Here is a 24983-nt window from a genome sequence, read left to right as displayed (position 1 = left end):
CAAAATCTAGTACTAACTAAATCCTACTGAGTAGTTTGTTAATATTAATATTTTCTCTTTTCCAGCCTGTGATGTATCCAGTTCACAAAGAGAAGTAGACCTGGATGTCTGTGTAAGTAAGGTAAAAATTCATAACCATAAAATATAGGCAGTGCAATGGAATGCTAAGTAAAAAGACTACCAGAGAAGTTAGGTTTAAATTACTGCAAGCACCAGTTGAAAGGAAGGTCGGATCCTTGGCAAACAGCCTAAAAAGAAATGTTTTCATAGACAGGAAGGCAGCCTTGAGAACATCATATCTTTCCATTACCATTGAGAATGAAATCATTGACAAATGTCATCAGATCAAATTGACATAGCTTATGGGAAGAAAATGTTTATTGTTTAGTTATTCTGGGGTGAAATTTTATGGTAAAGTTATAGATTTTTAGCACTTGAGAAGCAAACTGCCTTCTTGCAACTTCGAGACAGATCAATGTGGGACGAAGCATTACATCCCTTTGGTCCCACAGGAAAAAGGCAAGTCTTGACTAAGCTATGTTCAAACACATTCAGAAACTTGAACTTGTTAAACATGACTGTATATATATTTTGTACCCACCATTAGAATAGGTGACATTGCTTAATATGTCTCAGTGTAGATAACTATCATTTTAACACTAGAGAGTATTAATTTTGTGTGGGCAAATAAAACTCACTTTGTTCAACTATTTTGGTGCCAGATTGAATTATTGAATTATCGAAGTTACAGCATTCAATGAGCACATAACTAAAATTAGCTGAGTAACTTCTTTGAGTGAATGGAGATCTGAATTGGAAAATCCTACGTAAAATTCTCTCTGTGAATTCTCTTACTGATCAATGACCATTACCTCTGTACTCCTCCAAGAACTTTATTCCCTTGTGTTTCTTTTCTACGTTATGGTCCTTGGTGACATCATCTGAAGACAATGCTGTCAGGGTCCCAAAATTACCAAGATGACAACTGCCTTTACCCCGCCATAACCTGTTTTGATCTATTCAATGCAACCAATTTTTCATGGTGCTTCTCAACAGCCTGTACTGAAATTTCTTCCAATGAAACATTATGAAGATTGAAGGGATGTATATAACTGCTGACAGAAAACTTATTTCCTCACTACTGAATGCATTCCCCTCCTTGATGGAGGCTGAACCAAACTCTTTGCAATCTCATCATCCTATTGATTTCAAGATGGCCTTCCTAATGCATAACATGGTCAGCACCAAGGCCACCAACTTCCACCTCCCTTATAGTGCCTACCTTCATTCCTGCCTCAGTGCTTTTGCTACTGAAAACATTACCAATGCTTTTGTTAACTCCTAACTCAAATATTCAAAGTCTTTCCTGTCTGGGCCCTCACCTTGTTCTCAGCATTGACCAGCACCTCCAAAATTCTGCTGCTCATATTATTTACATAAGTTCCATTCACCCATCACCACTGGCCTTGCTAACCTATAAGATAGGATAACATTTATTTATTAGTCACATGTACCTCGAAACAGACAGTGAAATGCATCTTTTTGCGTTACTGAGAATGTGTTGGGGGCAGCCAGCAAGTGTTGCCACTCTTCTGGCGCCAACATAGCATGCCCACAGCTTCCTAACCTGTACGTCTTTGGAACGTGGGAGGAAACCGGAGCACCTGGAGGAAACCCACACAGACGCGGAGAAAATGTACAAATTCCTTACAGACAGCAGCGGAATTGAACTTGGGTTGCTGGCGCTGTAATAGCGTTACGCTAACCACTACACTACCATGTTATATTACCTCCAGGAACAGCAACGCCTCAGATTTAAAATTTTCACCCTTCAGTTTAAATTCTTCCATGGCTCTAACCCTCTCTCTCTGTAACCTTCTTGCTTTTATAAACTTCTTAGAACTCTTGAATTCCTCTATTTGCAGCCTCCTGCACTTCTCCAATTTCCTGGGCTCTATTACTGAAGGCTAACCTCTCAGAAGCCTCAGTGCAAAACTTGGGAATTTCTCTCTGACTTTCTATCTCTTTTCTCCTTTGAACTGCTCCTTAATACACATAGCACATGAATAAAATGCTAGAATGCATATGGCTCTATGTGCAATAGTTTACTTTATTCTGATTCCATGCAGTTCTCTAGAACATTTAACTACATTGTAGGCAATATTATTTGTTGTTGTTAACTCAGAGAAGAACCCCATGTAGATGGTAGTACCTGGCTCAGGTTATCTTCCATCTTTGTGTTAACCTTCTTAAACAAGCTCTTCTGTTCTACACTGATTAAGGCTAAATAAATTAAGATATTGTTAGAAAGACTTAAATGTAGTCTTAGGTTGAAGTAATTTCATCATATTGTGGTGAAAAAGAGCAATAATTTACATTTATGAAACTTCTCAAGGCATTTCGCAAGCATTTGATCAAACTAACTTTGAGTTCAAGCTATTGAAAAAAAACCTTGGTTTGCTTTGAAAGTTTTGTAAACAAATTTATGCCACCATTTGATAATCATTATCCGAAAGAATTATGTTTTGACAGTTAAAATAATTGAGTTGAAAGCATTATCCCACTAATCCATTCCTGTAATTAATGCAATTGAAAAATTCAAATCCTGAGGGGAAAAAACACATAATCTCTAGATTACAGCTGTTAATTCTGATACTGTACACAGAAAAGTCAAAATAAAATGTGCATATGAATTCTCATTGCATCAATTCAATGCAATATACCTTTATATTTGTTTGGATTTCTGTCTTCAAATCCTCTTAAGAGGTTATATTTAATGTTCACTAACTCAATCTAAACATCTGGCATTTTGTTTTGTAGTAGTTGGAGTAATTTTCATCCCCATTATATTCGATTATAAAGAAATCCTCTATATTTTTACTCATAATTTACTTTGGTTTCTTTTTATGCTCTATGGTCCCTGTCACATGATTTCTGTGGAGAACATGTTATATTGTAAATTTGAAGTAACATGAACTTTTGAAAATTACCTGTGAATATTCCTTCCTTTGGGAGAAGGAAGAGAGCAGAGAATATCTTTGTGATTCACTGTGATGCTGACTTGGTACCACAGTGAATTAGATTAGTACTGATGCTTTCAGACATAAAGAATTAAATGGATCTATTTCTGTCTCTTATGTATATAGTATCTACTGTCTTCTCATTCATTTGAAGAATAAAAAAATGATTTTCATTTATATAGCTCCTTTAATGTGGGAAAGATATCCAATGGTGTTTCACTGGAGTGTTATCACACAGAAAAATTGATCTAAGCCGCATAAGAAAATAAAAGAGCTAATGACCAGAAATTTGGCTCAAGAGACAGCTTTATAGAACATCTTAAAGAAAGAGAGGTTTTGGGAGGGAATTTCAGAACTTAGCACACTGGCAGTTCCAATAATTAAATTCAGGGATGCACGTATCTGCATTGGGGGATATGCAGATATTTCTGAAAATTATGGGGCTGAAAGAGATTAGAGAAAATGGGATAGGCTGAACTCATGGAGAGATTTGAATTTGAAAACTGAGGTGATGTTTAAAAACAAATATCAGTATGTCAATCACACCAAATCATAGTGAACAATATCCAGCTTTCATCAATCAGACATGAAAAGGACCACTCTTAGGATAGGCAAAGGTGTCTGGAAATCACTCTACATGAAGGAATAAAGTTCAACAATGCTCTACTATCAAGTAACTTAAGAATAGTGCTATCAACTCCCAAACATGTTATTGTACTCTGCATGAATTATGAATCCGGTTGTTAGCGATATTGCAGAATTGACAGAATTATACCCAAATTAATGAGTACGATCCATGAATAAACTACACAGTTTTAACAAGCATTTTATCTGAACTGACAGACATCTGAAATCTGTAGTAAAAGAACATACAGAGGGTATAAGGGAAGTGTGGGAGTTATAAAACGTGTCTGATTTATTTAACATTCTTGCAGATTGCATGCCACAATGCATACGTGATCAAACATGTCAGTGAGATTATATTTGTTTACATATAAAACAACTGTCTTTCGTTACCCTCTTGTTTCATTGGCAACCATTTTATTCCCATCCTCCACCTCCTAACTCTTTACTATTTGACTCTGTTACCAACTGTGAAATGCATAAGTTACAAACCCTGTCATTAATACTATGGGTTTTACTGAGAAGACAGATAGACCCTGTTCAGGTGCATTGGACAAAAGATTTGGGAAAGAAGGGGTCCAATGTCCAATTTGTACTAGCCAACACTATATGGATGCTAAAATGCTGACTATCAGGATGAAAGACTGATGATGTATGTCAGTCACTCTAACCCATCTGAAATTTTATATTTCTAACCATGCTACAACCAAAAAAAAACAATTTCCATGAATCACCAGACAGCCCAGACTCATAATGCAATTACAATAGGACAGGGTGACAAATCAAGTGACTGCCATCATCTATTCAGGGGCGGCATGGTAGCGTAGTGGTTAGCGCGATGCTATTACAGCGCCAGCAATTGGGGTTCGATTCCCGTCGCTGTCTGTAAGGAGTTTGTACGTTCTCCCGTGTCTGCGTGGGTTTCCTCCGGGTGCTCCGGTTTCCTCCCACATTCCAAAAGACGTACGGGTAGGTTAATTTGGGTTTAAAATGGGCAGCGTGGACTCGTTGGGCCGGAACGGCCTGTTACCACGCTGTAAATAAAATTTAAAAGAAACTTAATCTTTACTTCTCTCTCAGAATTCGGGAACAGAAGTAAAACAAAGCATTCTAGGAAAGATGGTTCTATTTTATGAAAAGTGTTGAAACATCAAAAGCTTAATATTATTTTTCTCTCTTACTGGATGTTTCAAATCACCATAATATAACAATTGAGCTTGTATTATACAGCATTTTGCGAGTAAAAGATGCTTTACAGCTAATAAAGTCCTCTTTGATCCCTGTTGGAATTCCCCCACATTTTATGATTCAGTCAAACATTGTGCAATATGTTTGATAAACCAACTTGTGGTGGTGTTTTTATTGTTAAATCATGTCAAGTAAATACCCTGTTTCTTGATTATTGATTCAAGATTATTTCACAACTCACTGTGCAAAACGTGCCATTAGTCACCTTCTGGTTGATGGCCAGTACTGGTGCAAAAAATTCTAACTGTAGCAGAAAGTTATAAATTCAGTTAAAATGAAGTCATAATGCTTTGTAGGTCACACACACATTTTACAACTCCCTATGTTTCCCATGTACACTCTGCATGTTGCATCCCTATAGACTTGCAACCCCCAGGGGCACATACATTTCTGAAAAGGAAAGTGCAGATTCTAATGAAGTGAGGGAAAATGGAAATCTCTAAAAAAGAGAAAGGGAAGGAGTAACTGTTTCTGCCTTGGATATTCCTTTTGTTATTGTGGTAAAGGTGTTGCCCAAAATAAGTTAATGTCTTTTGTGTTGAGGAATGTGCCTGTATTTCCCAAATGTCCAACTGTGTGATAGTGACATTAAGGCTTTTAACATTAAGAACTCCCTGTGACTTTAATCAGATGTTATGGGGGTGAACTTCTTCACAAGATCTTTCACTTGTAAAATAATAATTTTGATAAAACTGCTTTGAAAACCATGAAAAAGATCAATTTGTGGCTCCTTTACTAATAGAGTACCAGAAAAGAGTTGTTTATTTAGTAACAACTGAAGATACAGAAGGGTCCAGCACATTTCACTGACCTCACATCTTTCATTTAAAAAATATACAATAATAAACCTTTCGTCACCTACTTTTGGAAATTACCTTTCTATCTAGGCACTCTTTAAACCTCCAAAAAGCTTCTAGCATTGGGCCCTATGCTAAATCTCACAGGCTCTTGTTTAAAACCTATCACAGAACAAAAAGAAATTTCCTTCTTTTTGTTAATAATGGCACCATGAAGCCTTTGTGCAATATGCACATGATAGAATCATCTTCACTGCAATATATGATAACATGGCCCGATCCTTAACATTCATACTTAGTACTCACATTTCTAGGACTATACCTCTGGAATGTGATTACTGATAAAATCACAGCAGCACATTCACAGAATAGATTGAGTGCAACATACTCACCATTATATCACAGTGCACTATTTCGGGGACTGAGGAGATCAAGTGGTTTAATGATGTCTGATGGTGTTAGTCCATGATTTACAGAAGATTTGAGGATCAGGTAGGAATCTCCCTGTTATTTTTTGTACACAGGCCAATATTTTTTTCCCTCTTATCTTTTGCCTCTTCCAGGAAATTGCATGACTGCTGGGACTTAGAGGGAGGCACCTGGAGGCAGAAAAGGATAAAATGGTGTTAATTGCACCACACTAGGATGGGACAGGCTTTTCAGCCTTTTCTGTTGTATCTTAGATTCACAGTATTTTGTTTCTGATATTCCAATTGGTGTTTTCCTTTTTCACATGTTTAGCATCATCTTACTTTTTACAATATCACATATACTCTGTGAGTTTATTATGGTAGTGTAGCGACTCACCGTCCGGTCAGGCGAACCAGCTCAGCAGTCGGGTCGCGCGGCATCGGAGCGACGAGGCCCAAGATGGCGGCGGGCCTCGTCTTTCCCAAGCGACAGGGAGAACCCACGCGCGGGAAAGACTTGATGACGTAGTACTTACGTCATTGCCAGTTGCATTGGGCGGGAACAGTCTCCCTTAAAAGGCCCGCGCAAGGCGGGAAAATAAACGAGTTCTTGTTTGACAATCCTTCGACTAGCTTCTTGTTTTATTTCGCGGTAGCAACCGCTACAGTAGTATATTATGAAGATATTTACTTCTGATGTAGTCTATCTGGCAAATATTACTCAAGGTTAAAAACAAATGTCACCAACACAGTTTTCCATTATTTAAGATGCAGTACATCACCATCTGACAACATTAAAAAAGTTGATCTTGTATTTCACACACATTGTGGTTTTCTACTTTATCTTCATTGTAAAAGAGAATTTCATAACTGCAACAAAGCAATTATTTAAAAAAGCTCCCAAAGTTGTACAAAAAGGAAAATAAAATTACGCTAAGGTATCTTTTACGAATGGCTTCCAACTGTATGAGTGACCGTGAAGTGAAATAGACTTGTAAAAATCTTGGAAGCAACTTAAAAACTAGAGTTTTCTATTTCCAATATGCTAATCAATTCAATAACGTTAAAAGTAATTTGACACACACAAGTAGAGGATGGAAAATGAAGCTCAGAAATCCAACAAATTAGCTGCAAGGGATCCTGCTGCCTGCACTGGTGGTACTTTAGGACAAATGAGATGACTCTGTTGCCCCTGATTTCTGCAATGGAAACAGTGGCAACAGATGAAAACTCTTTTTGCCAAAGCAACAAAGCCATGGTGGAGCAGATGATTGGAGTTCCATCTGTGTATTACTGGGAAATCTGCTGCATGTTCTTTTTCCACACTGCAAATCCCTAAGCAAACAAGGGAAAATCTCATTTTAAAACATCACATAGTTTTTTTTAATATCAGAGGTACTGTAACTCCTTTGCTTCGTCCTATGTTTCACCTGAAGAGTGGAATTGGCAGGAGCTTGATATGAGGACCCAGCTCACCTAATGACCTGAAAATCTCTAAAATATAAAGTGACTACATTTGAATGGAAGTGAAAAAAATACACAAGATCTTTCTCAGATCTGCCTGTTCATAACCCTGCCGCTGAATCCGCCCTATAAATAGCTTCTGACCTCATATCTGGTCTATCTCTAAACCCAACTATTTCTACCTCCTCAATATCTCCCAACTCTGTCCCATCTCATCTCCTTTGTTTCTGAAATCCTTGTCCATGCCTTTGTTGTCTTTAAGCTCAACTATTCCATTCACTCCTAGTTCTAACCTCTGTAAACCTGGGCTAATCCAAAATTCTGCTGTATCCTACCTCATACCCAGCCTCATATACCCACCTTTCCAGTTAAGCAATCCTTTGATTTAAATCTCCCAACCTTGTTGTCAAATTCCTTCATAGTCATGTCCTTCTGACCCTATAATTTTTTTCTAGTCCTAAAACAATCTGCAATATCAGTTGTAATCTAATTCTGGCTATTTTATCATCCATGAATTTATTTGCTCCACTTCTGAAAATTGTATCTTAAGTTGTCCAGACCTTGGATCCTAGAATTCTGTCCCTAAAGCTCTCCCTGTTTCTTTAATATGCTCCATAAGACATATATTTTTAGCCAAGTTTTAGGTCACCTGCCTAAATATTTCCTTATTGTAAATTGTTGTTCAATAATACTATGTGAAGCACCTCATAACATGTGCTGAAGGGGCTTTATGAACAGTTGTTGTAATTGAGTGTATGGCTAATGAGCATTTTTAATTTTGCAGCTCCTTCAATCAAGGAACCTATTGGGCATTCACCCTAAGCCTCTTAACAGATTAAATTTATGGCACTTTGTGTAACACATTATTAATACTTGTGCATAGATTATCGCTTTCCACAGCAAAACAAAAATAGAATTTGCTTATACAATTCATTTCATATTAGAATAATTACAGTTACATGACTAAAAGCAAAGATTCTGCATGCTACAGACAGATAAATAATGACTGAATTTGTTTTTAGTGGTATTGATTAAATGAGACTATAAGCCAGGACACTATTCTGCAGTGACTTTGTTAGCTAACTGCATCACCACAAAAGCCAGATGGGAGTTGAAGTTAATCTCTCCTTCAAGATCAAATTATAGGAGCACACACTGTTACTATATGCAGAATGCTCACCCCTTAAAGACTATAGTTATCAGAGCACTTAGTAAAATATAAAAAATGAAGATCACTTATAAAGATGTAATTTAAAGTCACTGTATTTTCTATTGTGAAGCCAGAGACAAATCTTATTAAATTTTCTGTACGAGTCCAAGTAACAGAACCACTCTGATTGGGAAAGGTCCTGTTCAGGGTTAAGTATTGGTAGTTACAGTGGGGAAGGGTTGGTAAGGACTGTATAAAGATGGTCAAAACCCACAGCAGTACAAATCATTATAGGATGTAGAATAAATTCTACCATATGCTGCAGGAAAGATACTCTACATTTTTCACCTGTCTGTCAACAGGAGGATAGAGAAATGCTGCTGATGTAATGGTGGAAGTGACACTAGGGAAAGTGAGAGTGTCAGGGGAGGTGTTTTACAGCACCAGGAACACAGGCCTTCTTGGCAGCAATAGGTGAATTGATGGCTATTTCCTGCAGGATTATTGGATGCTCAGGAAATCAAAGTATCTGGGTACTGAGCATATTTAGTAAGCCACAAACTTACTAAATATTGGAGTGGGCTTGACGGGCTTTTTAAAATCTAAGTTCTTTGTGGTCACATGGCCACTCAGTGCAGGAAAAGTAATGATCTTTCAATTACAAGAATGAATCAATTGAAACTAATCTGACTCCTAAAATGACGTCCCTGTCACACTGAAGGACCAGAGTGCTCCTTGAATCCTCAGGCTTTGCTTAGATAACATCCTTCACCCAGACCTTTAAATGCATTCACATTTCAAACATGGTATGTAAGTGCTCTGTGCACGTACAATATATAATCAATCATAAATGCATATTACTGCAAACTGTGTTTTTAAAAAGGTGCATTTAATAGTGATCAGCATGAAATAATATACTTTGATACAAAGGAGTGATATGATAAATGTTGTGAGTGTGCCAGCAGTGCATTCCAGATTCCAACTACCTCTGGGTGAAAATATTTTTCTTCAGATTCCCTCCAAACATCTTAAACCCTTGCCCTCTGGATTTAAGCATCTCTGTTATAAGTAAAGGTTTCTCAATATCAACTCATCTATGCCCCTCATAATTCTGTTTTCCCTTCATCCTCTACTCCAAGGAAAACAAGCCCAGTCTACCTAGCCTCTCCTCATAACTAAAATATTTCATCTCCAGGCAAAATCCTGGTGAATCCCCTCTGCACCCTCTCTAGAGCATTTGCATCCTTCCTATAATGTGGTGAGCAGACGTTCACACAATACTCCAGCTGTGGCATAACTGAACTTTTTTAAAGTTGTTAACATGACCTGATCCATATCCTGGCTAATGAAAGCCAGCATCCTGTAGACCTTCTTGAGGGATCTATGGACTTGTACACAAAGGTCCCTCTGTTCCTCAGCACTTCCTAGGACTCTATCATTCATGGTATATGTCCTACTTTTATTAGACCTTGCAAAATGTATCACCTCACTCGTGTCAGGATAAATTTTCATCTGCCATTGCTCTGCCCAACTTAGCAGCAGATCGATATCATTTTGTATGGTCCTCACGATCAACAACAAAATGTTTGATAAACCGGGCATAAAGAGAGAGAATCAAAAAACTACAGATGCTGAAAATCTGAAATAGAAACAGAAACTGCTATGACATGTCTGATATTTATTTTTTATTTGGCAGACTCTTATTATGTACACAGCTATGGTTTCAAACTGACATTTTGCTTACTCTAATATCTGTGCATGCTGATGGTGTTAATTGGAAAGATATGGAGGTTGCTTTTGTTTTCCTCGTATGAAGGAGTCTTTTGCTATTGCATATCATGTCTGTGCTTGATGGCACCTTTATATAGAGGAAATGCAGAGTACTATTAAAGCATTTGGGCCAGCACTCATGAGAAAATCTGCCTGAGGATGGCACAAATGTCTATTTTAGCTCTTTGATATTCTTGTGTCTTTTTCAGGGAGTTGTTGTTACATTTGATAAATTTGTTTCTCCTTGTGGAGATCTTCCTCCATTGAGACTTCCATGACAAGGCTTTTTCATAAAGAAAAACAATGCAACCACAATCCTTGAAATCTCAATAGAAGCATGTTGCAGAATGTGTGAAACATGTCTGAGGCATCAAAGTATATCTTCAACCTAACATGAGTTCTCATTTATTACCTTGGTACATTAACATGCCTACTTATACTTTATTGTTCAGCTCAAAGCCTGAGAAAACATTTGGAGGACAGCCAGAAGCCACCCAGAAACTTATTTTCCAGACAGTGCTGGCACAGTATAGGGCTTAAAAATGAAGACTTGAAAGTGATTGCCACAGAAGGAACAATCCAATCATATAACATTGTGCTGCAAACCATGACTTTGCCCTACATTAGAGCAGAATGCTTTCCCTTTGAATGAGGCTGCATGTACAGCATGAAAGTACCTGTGGGAATCCCACCTTGTGCAAAGTGTAGCACCCTGTCAAGTTGCTGCCAGTTGCTCATGGAGAAGCTGATAAATTTGTTTGCTCTAAAGAACGATACAGCAGTGAATAAGAACGTAAGAATGGCATAGATAACAATAGCACAGACAGAATGCTTGGACTGCAGAATGTGGGAATACGTGGAAGTGAGGCAGTTCTGGATAAACATATGGGAAATGTCTCTGTCATGAATCACACTAGCTCAGAGGTAATGAATTGGAATGAGAGTTAAAGGAGCTTCATCACACAGGGAGGGTTAGAAACAGCAGGATTATTTACAACAGAACAATTAGACCATATTCAGTGTATGATTGACACTCAGGAGGAAAAGGGAAAACAAGAGGAGGCATAGAGGGAAAATTGCAGAAGATGGTCCTATCCAAGCATTACGAAATTCTCTCCCACCTTCTCTGTGACTTAAAACAAACTTTTCTTCTCTTACAAATGGTCTTTGACTTGAAACATTAAACTGTGTTTTCCTTTCCACAGATGTTGGCTGATCTGCAGGGTGTTTCCAGCATTTTCTGGGTTTATTTCAGATTTCCAGCATCTGCAGATGTTTGACTTTCATAATATGAAGTAATTTAGTTTGTGGAGAGAAGTGAATAGGCTTCAGAATAGGCTTTTAGATTTCTAACCAGGGCATCATTGAGTAGTCCAGATAGGCCACAGTGGGTTGGGGGGTGGGGTGGAACAAAATAGAAAGCTTCTAGTTAGTTTGGATTTAATAATTAAAAAGATGGAGGGAATCCTCTCTAATCATCATTGGAATCCTGTGGGGTGTGTCAACAAGAAAAGCAGCTGCAAATGTAAAAGTACGAATTTGTTGTGGTGATCCATTTCAGAGAGAACAAAGAGGAGGATCTGCTAGTGGGCAAGGGCTAAATTAAAAAGCAGAACCTTGAAGGTAGTAATCTTTTGATTAAGGATAATCAAACAAGTGAACTTGACAAATTACTAAAATTATGAACCGATATAAGGAAGGATCCAGTTTCTGGGGCATCAGCATTTGTCAGTGACAGAAAGGAACTTGAGCACTATACCCAAAAGTGGATGGCATCATTACCCATGCAGTTCTGCCCAATCTTCATCCAATACAAGTAGACCACAAACATTGTCATGGATAGGGTGGCATGAATGCTTCTTTGCTTTATGTTGTATACAATTCTGTTCTTACCATTTATTAATTTTAAAAAACTGATTTTTTTTGCTGATGTTATTTTAAATTGTTCTCTCATGTCTACTTTTAACTTAAGAAAACTAACACTGGTTCCCACCAGCTCGCTCCTCCTGATACAGTCTCCAAGTTTGTGCTCTCAAGCAAGAAGAGAGAAAACTACAGTGTACTGAAGAACAATCATCTTTTGCATCTTTATCATATGTAGCTAAATATGTATGTACTTTACAGCCAAAAATCACATATATTAGAATCAGATTGGATTGCAAAACAACCTTAAAGTCCTCATTTGAAGAAGCATCTCCTCTAATCTAAGTTTCCTTTAACTTCCACGCATCCCCCAACCACCATCACCCTGCCCCCCCCCCCACCTCCAATTCTAAGTGAGAAGCTCATGGATTTATTTCCATCTGAGGGCAAACAATCTGCCCCATTTGTTCTCCCTTTCTCTTCCTCTTGCTATAAATTCAACTGTCACTTTGCAATTGTTCCCCCATTAACCTTTCTAAATAGATCTCTTCCACAAAACCTACTTCTGCTCCTTTGACCAATTCTCCCTAGGCTAGCTTCTAAACATTGTCTATAGTTCTCTTTTCTCTGGTTTTATCACTTTCCTCACTCAGCACTACTCACTACCCATCATCCTCAATCCAGCCCTCCCATGAAACTTGAACTCCACCCACAACCTTCTTTTCCTTTCAAGTTGGCAAGTATATTTCTGATTTTTGGCTCCATCATTATCTCTCCTGTAAAACCCCAGTTGCATCCCAGCAGTAAGACATTTTGCCCATGTGTGCATCAAAACTGTAATCCTTTCTGTCCATCTTGTGGTTTAACATTAATTCAGTTTTTCTCTCTCCACGGTTGCTACCTGACCTGTTGAGTATATCCAATATATTGGAGTCATAGGGTCACAGAGTTATACAGCACAAAAACAGGCCTTTTGTCCCACCACGTCCATGCCAATCTTTTTACCCTTCTACACTATTTGGCCACATTAGGTCCGTATCCTACTACGCCTTGCCTATTTAAGTGCCTGTCTAAATGTTTCTTAAACATATCTGATTCCACCACCTCCTCTGGCAGCAATTTCCTGATATCAGCCTCTCACTGTTTAAAAAACTTTTCCCTCAAATCCCTTTTAAAACCATTTCCTCTCAACTTAATCTATGGACTCTTGTTCTTGACAACCCTGCCACTGGAAAAAGATTCAGACTATTTACCCTATCTACACGTCCTATAATTGTATATACCTCTGTCAGGTTACCCCTCAACCTTCCTCGCTCTAGAGAAAACAAACCCATCCTGGAAGATCTCCTCTACACTCTGGTCATAGAGTCATACAGAACAGAAACAGGCCCTTCAGCCCACCATAGCCAACAGCTGCACCCAACTATGTTAATCCCATTTACCCGCATCCAGCCACAGCCTCATATACCCCGGCAACTCAACTGGCCATCCAGATGCCTCCTAAATGCTTTCAAATTTCCAGTAACTGGATCTTACAATTCCAGCATTTCTTGCTTTTTTTCTGGCTTCCAACCATTCATCTCTCTCTCCATTTACACCTTCTCCATATGGATCAGCTATGATTAACAAGTCTTCACTATCTTCTCTTAGACTGCATCAACAACATTTGGGTCTTTTGCGTTTTCTTGGTCTCCACCCTATTATTAGCATTTTCCCTTTGATTCATTTACAGCAAGATTTTGCCTTACCCACCTCATTTCTTTGTGCCATGAATTTTGTATGGGCCGCAGTGTTTAAAAAGCAAGTGCCTAGAAACAGCAATCAAAACAGTAACATGGCCACTGCTAGCTCCACATGTTCCTTGAGATACTTGTAAAAAATGCAGTTGTACAACAGCTTGTGTTATAGAGTTACTGAGAATTCATTTTCTGTTGTACCATGGTTTACAAGTATTTGGGGGCACCAAGCTTGAGCAACTGCTGCGCACATTCTGTACCACTGCTGGCACAACCACCAAGTAATTAGTTTGCCATTGCCTGAGGTCTGCACTATTTGTGGTGGTAAAAGAAAGCAGAGTGGTTATTTGGAGCCTGTTAACCACAATAAATTAGACATGTAGGAAAACTATGTATCTGTTAAATTTTCTTTTAAACTGGTAGTTGTTTTAATGTAACTATGTCAGTTTTATTGTGTTGATATCTACTCTGCAGTCCAGATTTAATGTTATTTTTCAAATAAATCCAAGATTTTAATAGCATTTCAATCATGTGACACGCAGAAAAAAACTTGTCAGCAATTGGTAGTTTTTCTTGTTGTGGTTCCTCCTTTGTAACTCAGTATCAGCTCAGTAACTTGATTTTCCTGAGCTGGTTAAATGAAAATTCAGTTCATATTGCAAGCAAATTACAGTTTACAAGGAGGTCCATACGAGAGGTCTAATAAGGCCAGACATTCACAATGAACGTAGGATCCTAGGGAGCAAAGAGGAACAAAGGGATCTTGGTGTATAAATCCAAGGTTCACTGAAGGTTGCAGTACTATTGGATGAGGCAGTGGAGAAAGCATTCTGGATACTTGCCTTCATTAGCTGGGACATAGAATATAAGATCAGGGAGGTTATGGAACAACTTTATAATAGATTGGTTAGGCCATGGCTGGAGTGCAGTTCTAATAGCCACACTATAGGAAGGATGTTAATAAACTAGAAAGAGTACAGAAGCGATTTACCAGGATGTTGCCTGGACTTGGGGGCCTAAGTTACGACGAGAGGTTGCGTAGACTATGACTTTATACCCTGGAATGTAGGAGATTGAGGGGTGACCTGACAGAGGTATATATGATCATGAGGGTCATAGACAGGGTGAACGCATGTAGTTTTTTTCCCCGTGGAGGGGGTGCTAAAAACAAGACGGCATAGGTTTAAGACCAGAGGTGAGAGATTTAGAAGGGACATCAGGAGCAGCTTCTTCACGGAAAGGGTGGTGTGTATTTGGAATGAGCTGCCAGAAATAGTGGTTGAGGTGGGCACATTAGCAACATTTGAAAGCTATCTAGATAAGCACGTGGCTAGGAGAAGTTTAGAGGGCTGTAGGCCAAATGCAGGCAGATGGGACTAGCTCGCTGGGCGACACAGTCGGCATGGACAAGTTGGGCCGAAGGGCCTGTTTCCGTGCTGTAAGACTCTAAGATTCCCACCCCCACCTACCCCCTCCTTTGCAACTTAAAACATACCATTTTCTAAATTTTCTGATGAAAGATCACTAACTTGAAATGTTTAATCTGCTTCATTTCCACATATACTGACTGATCTGCCAAGTATCTCCAGTATTTTCTGTTTGCAGTTCAGATTTCCGGCATCTGTAAGTTTTGTTTTCTCTTTTAGATTGTGGTTTCTCTGCTTGACCTTATTCAATATTTGTCAGGATTGAACATTTAGTTCTCTACTGCCCAGCTATGAGAATCTCTTTTCATGTAATGACATTCCTGCTATTTCCAATGAAGCTAGGAATATCTCCTCCTCCAAAATCCACCAAGATTCCTTCCCTTTCTTCTGTCCCTTGAATGACATCATCTACAGAGTCAATTTTCTTATGAAAATTACAGTACCAAACTCCAACCCATTGACCATTTCCATACTGCTGAACTGTTTTTACCTTTGGGAAGGCGGAAGTCTTTGTTTTACCATTTGTTTTAAGAAGCCACCATTTTAGGACCTACCATAACATCCACTCGTGTCATTGAAGCCATCCTATCTTCCTAGCCATACTCCTAAACTGAATCTAATGATACACAACTTCATACTTTCATTGAATTTAGTTGAACAGTATTCTCTAATCTTCACCATCATGGCAATAATCTTTGGTACTTCCTCCAATAGCAGCCCAACTTACCTAATTATCTACATTTTTATCACCCAAGACAAATGTGTCCAGTGGTTTCTAACTGAATTTGCCACTTGATAAATTCCAAATTATCTAGAATGTAACTGTTGACTTCTTGTTCCTTACTAAGGTCTATTCTTTCATTTGTCATCTCTTATCTAGTTAGATCATTGTCTCTAATACATTCACTATAAAATTCTTATCTTTTTATACTTCAGGCCTCACGTTTTCCCACATCTACAATTTTCTCAAATCCCATTACTCATACCTGTCCTCAGCCTCAAAATCTATCCTTCGCTAGGTTTTTGCTCCTCTCATTCCTCCATCAGTGGCAAAGTTTTGGCTGGCTTGGCCTTGTTTACTATGCTAGTTTTTTTTCATATTTCTGATTCTCAATATTATTTAAGAGTATATAAAACTCTTTTTCCTCTACCTATCTTTCAGCCACTCTGTCTCATAAGATATCTTTATTAGTCACATGTACACAGTGAAATGCATCTTTTTGCATAGAATGTTTGGAATCTATTTGGTATCAACTAGTTTTGCCAATCCTGATGTGAAATCTGTCAGCAATTGGATCACATGGTGTCATGGAGCACCACAGCACAGAAACATGCCCTTTGGCCCATCTAGTCTATGCCAACCTCTGCCTAGTCCCATCTACCTGCACCCGGACCATATCCCTCCAAACCCCTCCCATCCACATCTATCCAAACTTCTCTTAAATGTTACAATTGAACCCGTATCTACCACTTCAAATGGCAGCTCGTTCCACACTTGCACCACCCTCTGAGTGAAGAAATTTCCCTCAGATTCCCCTTAAATATTTCACCTTTCATCCTAAACCTATGACTTCTAGTTCTATTCTCACCCAACCTGAGGCATTCACCCTATCTATACCCCTCATAATTTTGTATACCTCTATAAAATCTCCCCTCATTCTCCTGCGCTCCAGGGAAAAAAGTCCTAACCCATTCAACCTTTCTCTATAACTCAGGACCTCAAGTCCCGGTAACATCCTTGTAAATTTTCTCTGCACTCTTTCAAGCTTATTGATATCTTTCCTGTAGGTAGGTGACCAGAACTGCACACAATACTCTAAATTCGGCCTCACCAACATCTTGTACAACTTCAACATAACGTCCCAGCTCCTATATTCAATGCCCTGATTCATGAAGGCCAAAGTGCCAAAAACTCTCTTTATGACCCTATCTACCTGTGATGCCATTTTCAAGGAATTATAGATCTGTATTCCCAGGTCCTTTTGTTCAATCGTACACCTCAGAGCCCAACCATTCACTGTGTAAGTCTTACCCTGGTTTGTCCTCCAAAAGTGCAACACCTCACACTTGTCTGCATTAAATTCCATTAGCCATTTTTCAGCCCATTTTCCTAGCTGGTCCAGATCACTTTGCAAGCTGTGATAGCCTTCCTCGCTATCCACTACAATCCCAATCTTGGTGTCATCCGCAAATTTGTTGATCCTGTTTACCACATTATCATCTAAATCATTAATATAGATGATAAACAACAATGGACCCAGCACCAATCCCTGCGGCACACCAGTAGTCACGGACCTCCAGTCCGAGAGACATCCATCCACTACCACTCTCTGGCTTCTCCCGCTAAGCCAATGTTGAATCCAATTGACTATTTCATCCTGAATGCCAAGCCACTTAACCTTCTGGACACATTGAAAAGAAACCCTCTCTGTTCTTTTGTGTCAACTTAAAGGAGGAGGTGTTTCCCCAAGGTCTTAGCCAACATTTATCCTTCAATTAATATTATTGAAATAGTCTAATTTGTCATGATTTTCACTGTTTTTGTGAGATCTGGCTGAGTGTAACTTGGTTGCTACATTTCCCTATATGATCTAGAAAGACACCATATAACTGTAAGATCTTCCTTCTGTCTGCAATGAAATGACTTCATAAGGGCTTCCCTTAGTGGAGCTAATTGGAGTAGGTTGACCGAGGCAGAGACTCCACAGTAGTGTACAATTTTTAAAAAATCAAGGAAATTGTTAAGATTATCATTTGCTTGTCCAGTCAGAGGCATAAGAACATTAGAAAAAGGAATAGGAGTAGGCCATTTGGCCCCTCCTTCCTGCTCCACCATTCAATAAGATCAAGAGGATTAAGGCCCAGTTTGCTTAATTTCATCTCACATGACAAATCTGCCATCCCAGGAATCAATCTGGTAACATTTACTGTACTCTGTCTATCACAAGTATATACTTCCTGAGTTAAGATGCAGCCTCACTGATGCCCTCTACAACTGGAAGCAAGATGTCTCTGCTCTTCTCTTCCCTATTTGGAGCAAATAACCCAATTTATATTATTGTTTTCTATTAAATTCCTTACTTTTCAATAACCTTTTAATCATACCCATGCTAAACCAATTGAACAACCAAGTTATATTGATCTAAATTTGTTGTATGCATCACAGTATTGATTCTGTTTCAACTCTTGGGTTTCTGAGTCATGGGTTAACCGATTTGCTCTAAAGATAACATGTTCTTCAGATTGGGATGTTCCATCTGTCTATAAATGATTATTTAATAATCAAAATCCCAACTGCAATCCTCACTTGTGAGAGTCTTGGTTTTTGCAGCTTTCCCATCTGGAACTGCTCGGGCTGGACTGGAGCAGCTGACTCGTCACACCGAGATTTGCATCTTGACACAAAGGGATTAAACTTCGCTGTGCATGATTAGCTGTTTGTATGATTGTATTTTTAGTAATGGCCTTGAATTTATAGTTATTGTTATTTTAATATTAATTGAACTTTTATTTATTGCTAAGTTATACAATATTAGGAAATATGACTATACCGCAGTTAAGATAGCTATTTAAAACCAAATAGCTTTGCCAAGACAGTTGTCAAGGAGTCTAATCTGTCTGGGACTAACTGGGACTAAACTAAAGATACACACATATTACAAAGGTAGTTACTCCTCTCTTCAGGTGATTAGATAAATTGTTGTCAATGGCAATCCCTCAATTCAAGAACGATCTCTACCACAGACTCACATCAACTCACGAGTCTGATCCTAGAGCCTTAAAATTGCCCAGACACTTCGTCTCAGGTCAGATGCCTGCTGGCAGGGATCTTTTGAAAAGGTCCCAAATGGCAGGCTGGCCAAAAGAATAAAAGTCCATGGGATCCAAGAGCAAGCAGCAAACTTGATCCAAAATTGGCTCAGTGGAAGGAAGCAAAGGGTAATAGTTGACAGATGTTTTTGTGACTGGAAGGCTATACCAGAGATTTACAGGATGTTGCCAGGATTTGCAAACTGTAGCCATGAGTAAATATTGGATAAGCTAGGGTTGTTTTATTTGGAAAAGAGAAGGCTGAAGGGAGATTCAGTTGAGGTGGACAAGATTATGAAGGGACTATTTGGGATAAATGGGATGGGTCGGTTTCCCTTAACAGAGGATCAAAAACCAGGGACAAAGATTTAAGGAATTAGAGGGGATATGAGGAAAATTGCTTTCACCCAAAGAGTGGTAGGGGTATGGAGCTCACTGTCTCAAAAGTCTGGAGAGATAGAACCCCTTAATGCATTTACAGGCAATAAAAATAGAAAACGCAGACAACATTTGTGGAGCAAGATAGCAAGTTAATGTTTCAGGTCAAAGACCTCTCTTCTGAACCAGGTTATAAAACTGAAAGATTAACTCTCTCTGTTTCCCTCCAGAGATGCTGCCTGACCTGTTGAGTATTTACAGCATCTGAATATTTTGCTATTTAATAAGTATCAGGATGTTTATTTGAAGAGCCATTGTCCATTGGACTATGGACCTTGTGACAGAAGCTGGGAATAGGCTGGGAGTTCTTTTTTGCTTGGCATGGAGATGATGGGCTGATTATGCCCCTCCTGTGCATATGTTCTACTCCTGTTTCTTTCCCTTCTCCCTCTCTTTTCAGCTATGGGGAATGTGTAGGTGGTTCAGGAGTAGAAGTCTCATCTGCCACAGCCATGATTGGGCTTTGATTTGTATCCAATGCAGCATGCACTGTAATTTCATTCTGCATCCATGAACTCGCCTGAGTTCAAACAGCTCTCTCAGGGCACACAACAACGCATATGTGAATCAAGCACATGACCTGCTAACATTTCCAGAGAGCTGAAATATATGGATTTATATAAATTAAAATGAGCTTAGTAGCTGCAAATTTAATGTGGATATTCTTAAATTTCACATCTGATTTGATGAGGAATGGTTGATAATAATTTCAAGAATATGGTACAGACCATTCATGGGTTATGAATACCTGCTTATGGACACCCCTACATAAAACTGAGCTCTCATAATATTATTAAATTCAAAAGTCTAAAGGACATACTTTTGATTACAACACTTTGGAGGTTTGGTTACCATCTCGAGTGATTTTAGTGCATTTTCTAACTTACGGAAAAAAAATCAACTAATGATGTCTGTACAAATGGAACCCGTTCATTACCTGGAGATGGCCTGTATCTTTCTTGGACTATATCTACTGCTTTGCTGACTCATTTTTTTCAATTTTCTTCCCCCTTCCTCTTTCTGTGAGATCTTTCTTTGTTGCAATACTACTGGAGCATAAGAGAAATTCCCAGAATAGGCCACAATGGAAACTCCCAGGAAATCCTTTAGCCCTGACCACAAGATGTAGACTGGCATTTCAGTGCACTAGTAATGGTATGCTACACAATTATTTTGATTAAACCGAGGCCTATCTGCCCTCTCAGGAAGATTCTGAAAATACCATGGCATTATTCAGAAGAAACGAGATTTGCCAATATCTTGGTTACAATTTATCCCTCAACCAATATAACTAAACCTGATTATCTGGTCATTTATTTCTACACTGTTTCTGGAACATTACTGTGAGTAAGTTGACTGCCTTGTTTTCTACACTGCAACAGTGACTCCAAATGGCCTCATTGGATTTTGGGGAATCCTGGGGTCATGCAAGCTGTTTTTGATACATGCCATCTAGTTGTCATGTTACAAGCAAAGAGGAAGGATTCTTTGCGGCTCAGAGCATACAGTCTTTAACAGTAAGAACACAGAATGACTAAATGACTCAATTACTACCTCCTGCAGCACTAACAGAATTTCCAGTAGGAAGCTTCCTCTGAGGTAATGAAAACACATTTTGTCACTTGGATGAGAATGGTGGGAAAAGATTGCTTCAATTTGGGAGAGAGCGGGAGGAGGGGGGAGGGGGAGGGGAGGAGGAGAGGAGAGAGATTGTTCATGCGTAAGAAGCTTGATGCCAGAGACTTCCTAGCAATGGTAAAGAATTTTTTTTGTTTCATAGCTTCCTTTCTTTTAATTCATTATTGCGCAAATTTGGTTCGAAACTTCCTCTTTCATCCAAACAAGCTGGAGTAAAGTTCCTCAAAGATCAGAAGTTCCCAAAGGATCACGTGATTTGGCTTTTCCATTAAAAGCTTTCAATGGAAGCCCTTTCCTCCTTCATTCTGAATGAAAAAGATAATGCCTGTGATAACTAGATGCTTAATATCTACAAACAGAAGCAAAAAGGCACATTAAGACTTACAAACAAAAGTAGGCATAAAATGCTGCTTGAAGAGGTTTTTATAAATCTTTTGAAGATTAAATTGGGAACAAGGAAAATTATCCCGGGGTGGGACTGCTCAAATATAGACAAAATCAGACTGGTATGTAATGAAGTGGCAGCAAATGTTCATATTTAATGAGAGAACACTGCATTCATATGAGTTTCAGGACTGCAGGATGTTCCAAAGTGCTTTACAGCCAACGAAGTACATTTTGTCAGGTAATCACTGGTAATAATGCAGGAAATGTGGCTGTCAATTTGTATACAGCAAATCACCATTAACAGTCAAGAAATAATAATAATGTTTCAATGATGGACACTGAATGATGAAGATTCTCCAACGTATGAGAACGTTACTGGATTTTTTTCACCCTGAGATATTTTACAAGCCCTTAAGATCTCAGTTTATCCTGTCAAGCAAAAGGCAATAATTCCAATAATACAGCACTCCCTCAATACTATACTGGAATCTTGACAAAGGCCAAGCATCCTGGATTCTGGACTGAGTCTCACAATCTTCGAGCTCAAAGCCAGAGAGTTCCCACTGAGCCCTGGCTTAAATTTTGGAAAACAACACAATTATTTTAAAATTATTGAATAATACAGTAGAAAGGCAACCATTAATGAAGTAAGGAATGCTAATGCTAAAAATTATATATTAATTACATGTGCCCCCCAGAATATTGACAGCTTGTTTGGAAGTAGTGATGAGACTAACCATGATTTTTCAAAATTCAATTCAATTTATTAGGTCGAAGGACAGGAGCCAAGCCACATTGACACCTCTGGTCAAAAGCATGGCAATGGAATTGAGCAGAAAAATACTAAACAATTAATCTGATTTTGTTTGATGAAAATTATGAAATAATTACCTATAAGGACATGGATTGAGGAGAAACAATCAATGTGGATTTCAACATGAATTGACAAAAGGTAATAATATTTGAGCAAACTGAGATTTTTCCAGAGCAAGAGCAGATGGATTTAGTAGCAGATATTGTCTTGCTTTAATTGCTGTAATAATTAACCCATTGACATTATGTACATTAGTGTTTCCATGGAAGGTGGTATATATAAAATGTAGAGCTGCTGGGTTTAACATATTATATAAAAAATTATATTCAAGAAAAAATGCAAAATTCTATTGATCTGATTTTAAAAAAAGAGCAAAAATGCACACAATACTCTGCAGATGGAGCTAACATTATTGGCCTGTACTTCACAGGGTAAATAATGTCAAGGATATATGGATTCAAAGATATTAAAGATTTAAAGTTATGTCTCATCTCTGCATATGTCCAGTTAAGTGTAAAAATGAAAATGTTGCTGTTCAAGCTGCCTTGGTTCCCCGGAAGCCACACTATTTGCTATCTCACCAAGTTGGTTTTCGGACACATGATGAACCACAAATTTGTGGTATTTCCATATTAGAGCCCAGTAACTGCAGTATATAAAAAAAAGAGACCAGGGCCTGTCCTTTCAAGTATTATGAATTTAATTTACAATGCTGAACAAACATTTTGTCACTGAAAATTTACTTTTAAAATTGCAGTTTCAATTCCTCCAGATCCTAATTGCTGTTGGGAATTTGAAATGAAAAGCCATTTTTTTAAAAAAAATCTTTTTTTCCCTTCTGTTCCTCCTTTTTTAATTCTTAACCCATGCTATATTTATTTTTCTGTACATAACTGGGCATTGAATTAAAATTCCTGGTACACTTTCTGGTTCCTGGTTTTAACGGGTGATTGAGGTTGGGTCAGATGTTAAAACTTTAATAGCTTTTAAATCCAATCCTAACTCATCTCCAAATTAGCTATAAGGATTTAATGAAGATAGGACAGGGACAGGCAGCCATCCCATTCCGGGAGGCATGGAGGCTATGTATATATTTTAGGGAAACTGATTTAAGCTGTGTTGCAGGTTTATTCTGTAGGCCAGGTTTCTAAAACTTCAGACAAGCTGGTAGCTGAAGTAAGGTGGGCAGCTCCAAGTCCAAGCTCTTCTCGTAGGCCAGAAGGAGAAGTAGTTCTTTATTCCTGCTGTCCAAACTTTCTTCCTCACTTGGATTTGGATTCCTGGGTTCAGGCATTGAATCCCACCATCTCTGCTCCAGCTCGCGGACCAGAAATCCTATGGGCTGCATATCAGAACACTCCTTGCTCCAAGTCAGTGACTAGCAGTGGGTCATGGGCTACTCCAGAGTACTCCATTCCCAACTAAAAATTAAGCATGTCAATTGGGCTAACTTCCATTTGGGTTCCTACCTTGAGTAAGTAGAAAACTAAAAGAGGGCACAGCCTTCTGGGAGGGATCCAAGGCTTGTAAATAGGCGAGCAATAATGCATCTTCTTAAGTAATTGGATCAGGCTGCGGGGTCAAAGCTTCACAGGGTAGCTAGTTGGATCAGGGCCTGCGTCCTCACATCCACAAATATTCCTAGAAGGCACAATACTCGTTTAGCTCCAAACCACAATGGAAAAGTACACAGGTTGTGTCTGAATGAATGCAAGTGTAATGAAACATTACAACCATTTATTCAGTTCTGATTACTTGACCTGGAACAATATTTCAGCGGTAACTGTTCACCACAGTGGTGCAGCTAGTAGAATTCCAGAGACCCAAGTTCAATCCTGACCTTCGGTGCTATCTGTGAGAAATTTGCAAGTTCTCTCTATGATTGTATGAGTTTTTCCTGCAAACACTGGTTTCCTCCCACATCCCAAAGATGTGAGGGTTAATAGGTTAATTGTACACTTTAAATTGCCCCAGATTGTGTGGGTGAATGGTAGAATCTGGGGCAAAGTTGATGGGAATGTGGGGAGAATAGGTTATGGGGAAAATTAGTGGTGAATAGGATTGCTCTGTGAGCTGGTATTGACTCAATGGGTCAAAATGGCCTCCTTCTGAGTCATAAGGAAATATGGCTGTTGTCAGATTTTGCTATATATAAACTTGTTGCCACATCTACTTGCATATCAACACTGACAACACTTCTTAAGTAATTCACTTGCAGTGAAGCAGTGCTCTGGCATCCTGTCTGATGCAGAAACAGAGATTGTTTCTTCCTTAAATGAATTTAGAATTAAAATGTTTTAAAATTATCAAGAGCTCTTATGAAAACCAATAAGAATGCACAAGCTTCAAATCTGAAATAAAAGTAGAAAATGCTGGAAACACTCAGC

At 38.6% G+C, this 24983-nt stretch overlaps 1 long non-coding RNA gene across 1 annotated transcript in view; it reads right to left on the bottom strand.

Annotated features, from left to right (window-relative positions):
* The window catches only part of LOC127568598 (uncharacterized), a 46898-nt gene that overhangs the window by 7118 nt on the left and 14797 nt on the right, over positions 1-24983 (bottom strand). The window contains exon 2 of the long non-coding RNA XR_007956036.1: positions 6082-6288. This is a non-coding gene — a long non-coding RNA (uncharacterized LOC127568598). The remainder of the gene's footprint in view (positions 1-6081; positions 6289-24983) is intronic.

The sequence above is a fragment of the Pristis pectinata genome, chromosome 3 (assembly GCF_009764475.1).
Source record: "Pristis pectinata isolate sPriPec2 chromosome 3, sPriPec2.1.pri, whole genome shotgun sequence".
Classification (NCBI taxonomy): Eukaryota; Metazoa; Chordata; class Chondrichthyes; order Rhinopristiformes; family Pristidae; genus Pristis; species Pristis pectinata.
Note: the sequence above shows the minus strand (reverse complement) of the source record. Positions and strands in the feature narration are given on the sequence as shown.